This window comes from Phocoena sinus, chromosome 2, assembly GCF_008692025.1.
Source record: "Phocoena sinus isolate mPhoSin1 chromosome 2, mPhoSin1.pri, whole genome shotgun sequence".
Taxonomy (NCBI): domain Eukaryota; kingdom Metazoa; phylum Chordata; class Mammalia; order Artiodactyla; family Phocoenidae; genus Phocoena; species Phocoena sinus.
In genome coordinates, this window is record NC_045764.1 from 114,765,472 (window position 1) to 114,779,288 (window position 13,817).

Here is a 13,817-nt window from a genome sequence, read left to right on the forward strand (position 1 = left end):
AATATTGTATTTTAACACGTATGTGTGGAACCTAGAAAAATGGTACAGATGAACCAGTTTGCAGGGCAGAAATCGAGGCACAGATGTAGAGAACAAACGTATGGACACCAAGGGGGAAAAGTGACGAAGGGTGGGTGGTGGTGGTGGTGTGATGAGTTGGGAGATTGGGATTGACATCAGTGTATAAAATGGATGACTAATAAGAACTTGCTGTATAAAACAATAAATAAATAGAAGTCAAAAAAATGATTCTTACCACATGCTTTGAGTTTCATACTCTCACTGTAAGTAACATGAAATAATATTGTGTATATCTAACTATTTGATTAAAAACAATACCAGACGTTTCTGTTGTCATTGTATGAGAAATTCACTAATGTATTTATCATTCTCAGTATAATAAAATTCTACAAAGAACACTGTGCTCATCCAAAGAGATATTAGAAGTGAAAAGTACATCTTATATATCTTTCCTGCCAATATCATAATTACATTGTTTCTATCTCAAAGAACCAAATATTATCTGTATTAAATCTAGATGTACCATTGTTTACAGATCCTTGCATTTTTAAAGGTAGCTGCCAAAAATACTTTCAATGGGTAATCTTTAACTCATTCTAGAAACCCTGTTCAATTCTTTTCAAGTGAAAGTGCAATCTAGTTAAAACTAAGTATCCCTTTAGAAACAGATTAGAAGAGTGAAGAAGATTAAAAAAGAAAACGGTCTAAAATGTGACTCATTCCTCTGGTTTGAGGTTTTAAAGAGACATGCAAGGAAGAGCGGAATATAGATTTTGATTTCATGGTGAGTAAAAAATTACCTTAGTAGTAAAGTGGATACCATTTTACATGAAATACTGCAATTTCTTGAAAGAGTAATCTAAAAACTTATTTGGATCATTGCTAGCAAGGTTCACACCAAATTACTTGAAAACATATCTCCTAATGTTTCCCCAAACTTTTCATAGATCTCTAATGGTAGAATAAGGAAAATATTTTGATATTAGAAGGTATTTCTTCTGCATTGTAATGAAACTCCCAATTATCACAATTCACTATTTTAGCAAGATTTATATTACTGGAGATGAACTTTTAGTCCTATTTTCTTTCATATACCATGTACCAAAATTAATTACAGTACTCTGAAATATAAATTGTGGTGAATAAGTACTTGGAATTGATTTTTTCTTGTAAAATATTTTAAAAGTTAGAAGTAGCCTTAAATGGTTGGGCCAGTTTTAGATGTACGTGACTTTTAGAAGAAATTAAAATACTTTGTTTCACCATCTATTATAACTTTTCTTTGTCACAGTTTCTCCTGTTGTAAAGTGGGAATACAGTTTGTTGCTATCATAATCAAAAGTGATAGGAAGGATATTTGAAAAATATGATTCTTATAAACTGTTAACTAAAATGACTTGGGGAAATACTGTTGGAGCCATTATTTTCAATACCACCCTGCCAGGAAATTTTCAGATTAGAAAATTCATGTGTAGAATTGGCAATTATATATTTATTTGACTACATAGTGACATTTTATTATAGTGCTGCTGTCAGCAATATTTTCTCGTACCATGATAGTTACCACCAAATATTTAAAAATCTGACTGTTAACAAGTAATGATGTGATTGGTTTGTGTTTCTAGCACTTACTGTACTCATGTGAAAAACAAAATGAGAACAAAAGCAATTTCTTCTGGGGTACATTATTAATTTAGAAAAGTCTTTTATGAACAAAACATGCCATGTTTCAACTTTGTAACTCATAACAACATCTGCATTTTCAGAGGTATAAATTGTCAGTCATGATGAAACCACTGAATTCTAATATGGGGAAAAGGTAAACATCATTGCCATAGAACTCCCGTACATGATGTGCTGGGGTTTGGAAATAGGACAGACCATGGCTTTTCCCCTGGTTTCTCCCTCTTGCTGTGTGGAATAGGCAAGTGACTCAGTGTCCCTCAGTCTTGGGTGTATCATTTTTTAAATGGTGATAAAAAGTATTTATCTCCCGAGGTTGCTGTGAGGGTTAAATTAAACCCTTGTAGAACATACTGCTTGGTACGGGGTAAGCACTGAATACCTATTACTATTATTACTATTTACAAGTGTAGTACTTTACATTTTTTACACTTTATACTTTAAACACTTTACAGAGTATTTTTACAGTCTCTCCTTTGAGATAATTAGCTCCTGGATGACAGCACAGCTTTTATCACAAAACTATGTACAAGTATTTAATAAGCATGATTGCTACTGGATTTGTTCGGATGAAAAAGCAGCAGATTACATTCCCCTTGCTTTGATGTTAAGATCACAATGTGTGAAAAGTACTAGTTTTTTATTTAAATTGTACCTGACTTCAAACCATTTAAAGGCATAATTTCATTCATTCACCCTTGTCAAGCTTTATCCCACAAAACTACCTTTTATCCCCATCATGGATGGGGAAGAGAAATGTGAAATAGCTTCCCTAAGGTCAGAGGGCAATGAGCTCTGTAACCGAACTTCACTTGATGATGAAATGCTTGGAATATGCTATCTTCTGGTCTGGCTCTTGATGAATCCTGAAATTTTCAAACCTAGTTCAGAAGCGTTTGAATGCACAGAAGTGAAAAGCCGGCTAAGAGAGTGATGGTCTCAAGCCTTTGGTAGGGGCCCCGCCATCCAGTCTTGGCCGTTTCTGCCTTTAATCTTCTCAGTGATCAGCAAGTGTTAAATCCATTTTAAAATGTACCCTGTAACCTCCAACCTTAAGAAGATGAAGAATGGTTTGGGGAGCAGTTGAAAGCCCCATTATACGTTGAGAATTTTTTTTTTTTTTTTTACGAGAGTTGCTGAAAGCCCACATTTCACCCAAAGGTTGAGAGGTGTTTTTTTTTCCTCTCGATCTGGATAGAGTTAGGTTCTTGCCAGAAGGAAGCAGGGTGGTACTGATAGTAGTCTCGGAATGGCCTAGGAGGGCACCCTGCTTTAAGGAATGTTTCTAGAGGCAGATCACTGTTGTTGCTATTCTCTTACACCCAAACATGCTAGTGACAGTGGAGGCCAATTTGAATATTCAGCAAAGATGTCTGGGTGGCAACTGTGCTAATTGACAAATTTCAGTTTTTTCCTGGGGACAAAAAAATGTTCTAAGAGCCTTGTGGGAAAAGGGGACAGACGTGGAGCTACTATTATTTCATTCCTATTTATGCACATTGCTATTTATGAATGGTTTTCTTTTAATTAGGCATTTAATTTAAAACAGAACTTGTGATTCTAATAACCCCCAAAGTGCAAACTTGGAACATTAACCATTTGCAGGGGGGGGTAGAATTCAAAAAGTCCTTCAATAACAAGGCTGTAATTGATTGTATAGGAAATGAAAGAATTCTTTATTATTTTACAGGATAATTATGAAAAGCAGCTTCCACTGTTAAGTAAAACCTAACTTTCATTTTTCAGAATTACATTTTTTGTTGTAAAAATTTTCAACTCAATGAACATATTTCTTTTAAATTTATGATTAAGGTAAGTTAGAAGGGGGTCTTTCATTTGGCGGTTTAACCAGAGAACTTATTCTGAAAAGGCAAAAATAAAAGTAATTTTAAATTTCTTGTTCCTTTGCAGATAGTTTTCAAACCTGAAGGCATGACTTAGGACAAAAGAGTAGCATGGACATATATACACTACCAAATGTAAAATAGATAGCTAGTGGGAAGCAGCCACATAGCACAGGGAGATCAGCTCCGTGCTTTGTGACCACCTAGAGGGGTGGGATAGGGAGGGTGGGAGGGAGATGCAGGAGAGAGGGGATATGGGGATGTATGTATGCATATAGCTGATACACTTTGTTGTGCAACAGAGGCTAGCACAGTATTGTGAAGCAGTTATACTCCAATAAAGATGTATTAAAAAAGAAAAAGTAAATGGAAAGGGACATTAAGTAATTAATGGTCATAGGAAAGAGAAATTACTATAACCCCAAGACTCTAACACACCCTTTTTTTTGAAAATGTCATCATTTGTTTTATTTTGGATAAAAGTTAAAAATGAATATCCTGGTTTTTTTGCAGTTGGGGTATAGCTGTTTTACAATGTTGTGTTAGTTTCTGCTGTACAACAAAGTGAATCAGCTATACGTATACATATATCCCCTCCCTCTTGGACCTCCTTCCCCCCATTTTTTTTAACACCCTTGGAGAAAAAAAAGTGCATGGGAAATAATGCTTTATGGGTATACTTGACAGTTTTCTCCCCAGATAAAAATTAAAACCAGTGTTTCATGGAGTCATTCTGAGATAATCTTTGAAATAGCAAAAAGGAACTGGTCTGTTTTATACTTTGGGGGGAAAATGTTCACACTTTAGAATAGCATTCTGTGATTATTTTTAATGGGAAAATAAAATATAGGTGACTTCTCCAGGAATCAATATCCTCTTTTCTCCATTCTTGGTGTTTTGCAGGCTGATTAATTTGCAGAGGTTGAGTTTGATTGCTGCTGAAGCAGAAATCATTATAGATTCTCTGTTATTCTTCAAGCCACTTGGCTGAGGTCTATGGCTCTATCTCTATGTATTTATCTACCTTTCCACATGGTGCTTAGCGCGGGAGCTCTGGGCCTCACCTAACATATTGTGAAAATCTATTGTGCTGAACTCTCAAGTCTCTTGCTGTGAATAGGTAACTACCCACCCCCACCTACACAGCCCCACCCACAAGAGAGCTGTTCTGTGAGGTAAAGGTAAATGAACCAAACAGAAACAGGCATTTAGAAAACAGCATTGTGTGTATATGAAGGGTGTAACCAGCTAAAGTTTGAAAGCAAAAAGGGGAGGCACTGAAGGTCATAAAAGTTATAGAAGTCATCTAGCAATTGAAGAAATAATGACTGAAAGAAAACTTGCTCAACATCTAATGTGTGGTATTCTTAAGTGGTTGAATGGAAGAATCAGTACTTCCAATCTTTCACACCCATGATATACTGTCTTGGTTATGGTTGTTGGTTATTAATCAATCCTGGATAAATATTTTTTTCACTTTCTGATAAACAATTAATTGAATGAGCTATATCATGATCTTCTCTAAATCACCTCTTTTCAAATGTTTGAAGTAGAAGTAAAGCATAAAGTGTTGGCGTTTTTGGTTCTGTCTAGCTAGAAATGTTTTTGATAGATCAATTCTTTAATCAAATATTTCTCTATATTTGAAAGATTTCAGCATTAGATAGTGGAATTATTGTAAGTTCTCTGACTAAGCGTAGGTATACCTGAAGTTGTACAAATGTGTGTGTTGGAAGGAACTAGGTAATGTTTGTATAGCTTCGGAGGTTAACTTGGTTTAAATACAAACTGAGTCATATTATAATATAAAAGCCTTTCAATGTATTTGATCTATGTTTTAGTCATTTGATGATAATTTATTGTACAGCTTGTTAGAGTGACTGTCAAAAACACATTAAAAATACAAATGACATAAAGTCGTGTCCTTTAGAAGGATAACTCATTTATAAGCTAAATATATTTCTATAAAATAACCTGAAATCTTTCCCAGAAGCAAATCTAGAATCATACTTGTGAATAAACACCATTATTGCCACTGCAAACAGCTACTTAAGAAATCTGCTCCCAATTAACCTTATAGACAAATGAAAAACCATCTTCTAAAAACGGATACATTTATTTCTGTAATATGTAAATTCCTCAGCATTTGTACAATGTTGGAATAAACTGTTTTCAATCTGTATTTATAGATCAGAGTTGGGAGCAATTTCTCTATCCTTTACAAACAGCCTTGACTGCCTACTCTGAGTTCAAAACTGCCTTAAATGTGTAATTTTTTGTATACAAAAGGCATTCTAAAATTGTATTACGCAGTTATTGTGCTAAAAGAATGACCCTTACCATGCTTTGTTTACTGAATGTCAAATTTTCATTTGTATTACAGCTGTGTACCACAGCAGTTTCGGTTTTGTATGAAGGGCAACTAATGCACAAAACAGCCAAACCACAGAGCAGTAATTAGTCTGGAAAAGATCAAAGTGTGCTCTTCTAAATCCAGCCAATTTGCTCTGGGTGTGCAAAACCAATAGTCTTTCTTTTGCTAAGGTCTCTTATTAATTTTTGCTTTCGTTTGCTGCAGAGCAGCTGCTTTACTGTCAATCCAACATCCTGCTTAAAAAAAAAATCCATTTTGATGCCACAAATGCAATTTCAATGGGTTTAGGAATAATAACCAGCTTTTTTTCCCACCCCACTTCTAGGAGATAGAAACTTGAAAGTTTTCAGCATCTGTAAAGTGAAAGAAAGCAACAGAAGGCATAGCACTGTTTGGATTTGTTGCTCTAGGAAAAGCTGAAGAGTGATCTGTAAATATTTCGGCTTTTAGTGCTTTTAACCAGCTCTGTTCTTATTGCTGTATGTCTGCTGCTCTCCTCTCCTTTTAATATGAGTTCTTTTTATCCTTATAGTCACATTGTGGTTTTTCATGGAAATATTGAATGATCCAAATTATTAATTAAATTGATTATGGCAGAAAAAAATTTAATGAATAGTTTACACCTTTCTGGATGAAAACACTAAAATCAGTAGTATCACTTGCTATTTTCTTGATGTAATTATTATTATCTTTGACTGAGTATGGATGTGGTAGTTGAGGATAATAAATAAACTTTATCACAGAAGGTGGTGAATAAAACTTGTGAAGGAGAAAAGAGTACAATATCATCACTTAAAAAATGAACTATGATCTTGTAGAATACACTTTAAGTGCAGCGTATGCATTTCTCCCCTTCTCCATTTCTGTCATTTTGCCTATCAATGCTCTCTCTGGCAGAAAGTAGAGAGAGAAAAAAGCTGGTGAGTTTATTGATTCCTATTAATATGGCAGTTTTTCTGTAATTGTTACCTTGAACTCTGCTCAAATTTTTTTAATATATTTTTTTCTTAGTAAATTTCTTTACTCAAGCAATGGATAGTAACATGTATTTCCCTGACTTCACAACGAACCATTTACATTTGATTCTGAGTTATAGTTCACTTCAAATATGTGCCAAATATTTGTTTTACTGTCAATATCACCAGCTTACTAGACACTAAAATACAGCCAAGAAAGCAAAAAGTGTAATGATACACAGAATTTGCATAATGAAAAGAAGCACATGCAGTCATTTACAATAATTGATTTGTAAACAAATGCATAATGTCCATGAAACGACCAAATAGGTTTATTCTGGAAATGTTTTCAACTGAACAGAAATTTAGTGCTTTTGAAAAGTAACAAAATGACCATATAGTTAAGTTATCTCAACAGGTACAAATCAGGCACTAAATACTAACCATGACATACTAAATTAACTTCAGCTTCAGAGCTCTTCATCCTTTTATAAAATTATTTGGTGTCTTATTAAAATTTGTGGTTACCTCTATAGCCCTTATGATACATTCCATTCTTTTTCACTCATCATTTTTGGAGGGACCAACTCTGAAGATGATGGTGTGATAGGAATACATCTTTGTTAGAAGTGAATTAAATATATTTAACCTACATTTACAGCTGCTATTAGATAAAGTCTTGAGGTTCAAATAATACCTCACTAGTTACCTTTCCCGAGAATCTTGTAGGACCTTACCTGAATCTCTCTTATAAGACAAGTTGAAACATGGCATTTAGCAGGTAAAATGGCCTCATGGAACGTATACACAATCTCATTTAGAAAATTATGAAAATCTGGACTGAGACTTTTTTTTGTTTGGTACACAACATTGTATTAGTTTCAGATGTACAACATAATGATTCGATATTTGTATATATTGTGAAATGATCACCGCAATATATCTATTTAACATCTGTCACCATATTTAATTACAGAATTTTTTTTCTTGTGATGAGAATTCTTAAGACATACTCTCTTAGCAACTTTCACATGTGCAGTACAATATGGACTGAGATTTTTTAAAAAGCTATTGGGGAGGGACCTCCCTGGTGGCGCAGTGGTTAAGAATCCGCCTGCCAATGCAGGGCACACCGGTTCGAACCCTGTTCCGGGAAGATCCCACAACAACAACAACAAAATAAAATAAACTAGTTAGCCTTGCAGATACCGATGATGTTAGGATACCATGAACCAATCAACTCAGTAACGGGTGCCTGAGAGCCAGGAGAGGCAAAATGGAATGACAAAATTTTCAGTTAACAGAAGATAGCAAGTGATGAAATAAAATTGGAGACTCTGGCAGATGGGCTTGTTATCCATGTTAGCTCATCCAAGGAGAGCTAAGCACAGGAGAAAGTCTTGTTCTTGTCCAAAGACTCAATGGCAAAAACACAGTATAAGAGAAATGACTTAACAGTACCACATGTATAAGATTTAAGAGTTCAGTTAATTTTAAGCTCAGTATGATGTAACTGACCCTTCTCCTCCCCCAAATAAAGAAAAACAATCATTTTTAGGCTGTATTAATCAAGTAATCAAGTGTAATCATATAAGCTGATGACTCTTAAATCTGTAAGCCCAGCCTTCTGAGATCAATACTTATCTCTCATAGCATTTCAGATTCAGCAGGTATATTAGCTTTCTCTCTTAAATCTGCTGTTCTCCTGGTATTTCCTGTCTGGAAGGTCCTGTCTTGGTAAGTACTTTACTACCAATGGAGTTATTTATGCCCCAAACTAGGGAGTCAAGTCATCCTTATTTCAGGTCTTTCCCTGATCCTTACATACATTTGGTTTTCCATGTTTTTTTCTTTCACGTTAGCCATTGTTCATCTCTCTCCATTGCTATTGTGTTGTTTTAGGCCTAACTACTCTACTCAACTGTCAAATAGTTTCCTAGATTGTCTGTCTCCAAACTTGCATGACTATCTAGACATTTCTAGAGTATGCATTCTAAAACTCAAATCTGATCTTGTTATTTCCCAACTCTAAACCCTTCAATAGGTTTTCATTCAGTCTTCCTGTTATCTGTGTGCCCTATCCATAAGAATATTTAGAGCATGTATATCAAATGTAAATGTATATACATATAAATATTTATTTATTTTGTACATGATAAAACATACACAAAACAGAAATTTAAAAGCAATGAGGTACAATAAGAATTTAACTCATTCAAAATATCAATCATTAATAGAACATCTAATCTATTTTTGTGATGTAGTTAAATAGGCTTCATTACTTTTTAAAAACTTGACTTAACATTATTTTGATATAGTGATTCATAGTTCAGTTTATTTTGATACTTGCTTTTGATTGCTGCGGTGGCTAAACACAGGATACTTCAAAAACAAATAGAAGTGCATCACTGGCTATAATTAAAACACAGTTTTTATTTTTCAATCCCATCCAACAACTATCCAATCTTTTTTTCTGAAATTCAGGTAATACATTTCCATCTTCCATAATTTCAATCAGTTGTTCTTGTGCACTAACTAAAAGGCATTACATTTTAATATTTTTTTAACAGAGCCCCACTGAAACCCTTTATTTACAAAATTTGATAATGTTAGAAAAGCATTTTTGTGCTTTTAAGTTTGCAGGTGTGAGAACGACACTTTCACATTGTTTTTTGGTGATGAAATTGCATAATAATGGAAACAGTGCCATTTCAAATATGCTCTGTCCATGCATGTTTCTTTCGAAAAACAGTTGCTTTCTCATTCGTGGTTAAACTCTCATCTTTATTCTGAAAGGACAGATTAAGTCTATTTATTAAAGACAATTTTTCTGCGGCAGTTTTAGGTTTATAACAAAATTGAGTGGAAGGTATAGAGAGTCCCCATATACCCTCTACGCGTGCCGCCTTCATTATCAACATCATTCTCCAGACGGTACACTTTTTACCAAAAACGAACCTACACTGATACATCATCATCCCCCAAAGTCCATAGTTTACCTTAGGGTTAATATATATCCATCATTCTAATATCATACAGAGTATTTTCACTGCTCTAAAAATCCTCTTTGTTCTGCCTATCAGTCTCTCTCCCATCCTCCACCCCGGGCAAACACTGATCTTTTTATTGTCTCCACAGTTTTATCTTTTCCAGAATGTCATGTAGTTGGAATCATACAGTATGTAGCTTTTTCAGTTTGGCTTCTTTCACTTTGTAATATGCATTTAAGTTTCCTCCATATCTTTTCATGGCTTGATAGCTCATTTATTTTTAGCGATGAATAATATTCCATTGTCTGGATATACCACCGTGTATTGGTGAATGGATATTCACCTACTGAATGACATTTTGGTTATTCCAAGTTTTGGCAACTATGAATAAAGCTGATGTAAATATCCCTGTGCAGATTTTTGTGTGGACATAAGTTTTCAACACCTTTGGGTAAATACCAAGGAGCGTGATTGCTGGGTTGTATGGTAAGAGGATGTGTAGTTTTATAAGAAACCACTAAACTGTCTTCCAAAGTGTGTGTACCATTTTGCCTTTCCCCCAGCAATGAATGAGAGTTCCTATTACCCCCATATTCTTGCCAGCATTTGGTGTTGTCAGTGTTTCAAATTTTGGCCATTCTAATAGGTGTATAGTGTTATCTTATTGTTGTTTTAATTTGCATTTTGTGATGACATATGATGGGGCACATCTTTTCATATGCTCATTTTCCATCTATATATCTTCTTTGGTGAGGTGTGTGTTCAGATCTTTTGCCCATTTTTCTCTCTCTCTCTTTTTTTTTTTTTTTTTTGCAGTAGGCGGGCCTCTCACTGTTGTGGCCTCTCCTGTTGTGGAGCACAGGCTCCGGACGCGCAGGCCCAGCGGCCATGGCTCACGGGCCCAGCCGCTCTGTGGCATGTGGGATCTTCCTGGACCAGGGCACAAACCTGTGTCCCCTGCATCGGCAGGCGGACTCTCAAGCACTGCGCCACCAGGGAAGCCCTGCCCATTTTTCTATCGAGTTGTTTGTTTTCTTCTTGGTGAGTTTTAAAAGTTCTTTGTATATTTTGGATAATAGTCCTTTACCAGATTATGTCTTTGGTAAGTATTTTCTCCCAGTCTGTGGCTTGTTTTCTAATTCTCTTGATGTTGTTTTTTTGCAGAGCAGAAGTTTCAGACTTTAAAGAAGTCCAGCTTATCAGTTATTTATTTTATGGATCATGTCTCTGGTGTTGTATCTGAAAAAGCATCACCATACACAAGGTCATCTAGGTTTTCTACTGTTATCTTCTAGGAGTTTTATAGTTTTGTGTTTTACATTTAGGTCTATGATCTATTTTGAGTTAATTTTTGTGAAAGGTATAGGTCTGTGTCTAGGTTACTCTTTTTGCATTCAGATGTCCGGTTGTTACAGCACAACTGGTTTAAAAGATTGTCTTTACTCCATTGTGTTGCCTTTGCTCCTTTGTCAAAGATCAGTTGCCTATATTTATGTGGATCTATTTCTGGGTTCTCTATTGTTCACTGATCTATTTGTTTATTCCTTTGCCAGTACCACACTGTCTTGATTACTGTAGTTTTATAGCAAGTCTTGAAGGCGAGTATCATCAGTCCTTCAACTCTGTTCTTCTTCTTCAATATTGTGTTGGCTATTCTGTGTCTTTTGCTTCTCCATAAAAACTTTAGAATTAGTTTGTCAATATCCATGAAATAACTTGCTGGGATTTTGATTGGTGTTTATTTACTTAAAAAAATCTTCTAGGTAGTATGCTAATGACAATCTATTCTCATCATAGAAAAGGTAAGCAAATTTTGGACATTTGTCTATTTGTAAAATAAAAATATGCAACTCATTTTATATATGAAAGTTCTTTTTAAGTTCTTTGCTGTGAGATAACAAATTTCTGCAATACCGCAGATTTGCATGATGTTTTTTCACCTCATTAAAAGGTGATTTAAAAATATTATAAAGATATGGACTATATTTTAAGGGCTTTGTTTTTGTAAAATTAATGCCATCAGCAAAATGTTCACCTGGAGTCACCATTTTTGCACCCAAATTTGCCTTTAATGATGCAGGTAATGAATTTTACTATGGTGCTAACCTTTTCCCTTTATCTTAGGATATCTTTTCTTTTAGTGAAGTTTGTATTTATACTCAGTATTTCCTTAACATAGTGTTTTTAAAGGATGTCAATACTAAAGAGAATATATGCTCTCCATTACATTTCACCTTATTGGCTTGCAAAAAAGTTCTGATAAATATTAAGAGCAGAAGCATATTAGAAATATCTATAGTTTATCCAACTGTTTAGCAAATTTTCTAGTACTTATTTCTTCAAATATTTAGCTCTGTTTGTCTATCTATCTATCTAATGCATTTTGATTAGTCACTGTCTTAGGTTGGGTTCCCAAAGAAGTTGATCTTGAGGCAAGAATTTGAGTGTTAGCAACTTATTTGGGAGGAGGAGATCCCAGGAAGCATGAATAAGGAATGACAGAAGTGAGAAAAGAAAGGAGGGAATGATCCAATAAAGGAGGTGTTACCAAGCAAGTTCCTGCTGTGGGAAACTGGGGTTCACTCCCATGGAGAGCTCAGGAGCCAGTACAGAATTTTTCTGAGTTGTTCCACTTGAAGCACAGTAAATACTCTCTGACTCCTGTCTGTAATCGGCTAGACATTAATCATCCAGTACTTTTGGCCTACCTATTTGCAGATCTAGAGAGAGCCCTCAGGTACAGGGATACAGATGTTACTGTAAAATGTAGTCCACAGGAGTAGGGACAACATGTGCCTAAGGTGTGTCGGCGGGGTCACTGCATCATCTGCTGCGGTCTCCATAGGCCTTCAGAATGCTTTCGACCATGTTTCCTAAGGCAGAAGGAAAAGAAGCATTTTAAACCAAAGTTATTACTATTGAGTAAAAACTCTGCAAAAGAGGGTTATAAACTTTATTGAGTTTAGCAAAATTTTATAAAGTCTTCATATTCTACATGTAAATCCATATCTTAAACAGTTTTTTCATATATATATATATATGTCAATGACTTAACAGATCTGAAAGTATTATTAGTATTCTTACCTGACAAAGAGATTATACAAGGAGTAGAAGGATCAATTCTCCCTCTTTCTTAGCTCTTACTTTGCTTATCCTATTAGAGTTTTTAGTTTGGGATTTCTTTGATGAGATTTTTTTTTTTTTTTCCCGGTACGCGGGCCTCTCACTGCTGTGGCCTCTCCCGTTGCAGAGCACAGGCTCCGGACGCGCAGGCTCAGCGGCCATGGCTCACGGGCCCAGCCGCTCCGTGGCATGTGGGATCCTCCCGGACCGGGGCACGAACCCGTGTCCCCTGCATTGGCAGGCGGACTCTCAACCACTGTGCCACCAGGTAAGCCCTGATGAGATCTTTTAAAAGTCACCTTTCTATCTTATGAGGGTTATTTACTTTAAAGTAGCTAATATATGCAGCATTTTTAATAAAAAATGGTGATGGCCAACTGTCCAGGTCTCCACATTGTGGGATTCCCATCTTTCCTTCAAGATGCTTTGCTTACATGTCACTGTATGTGACAGGTGACAGTTTGATGTTTAAACCTATTGAGGGTGCCGGTGTCGATACGAATGAAATATTAGTAAAGCTTAATATTTGACTAGTTCTTGAGGTAAAAATCAAATAAAATGGAAGTTCTCATATTTTACCCCAGAGGATCATCTGGTGCATCCTTTTTGGTGTCTGCACCCTAGTTTGGAGATCACTGGACCAGAGGACAATGTTCAGATGCCTTAGCATGGCGTACACAGTCCTCCACCATTTGACCCTTGCCTACTACTCCAACCTGAGCTCTTGCCTTGTCATGCTTCATACCCGGCATTTCCATTATAATGAACTTTTTGGAGTTCCCTGACTTTATCATGTTGAGTCTTACGTCAGAGCTTTTCCTTATAC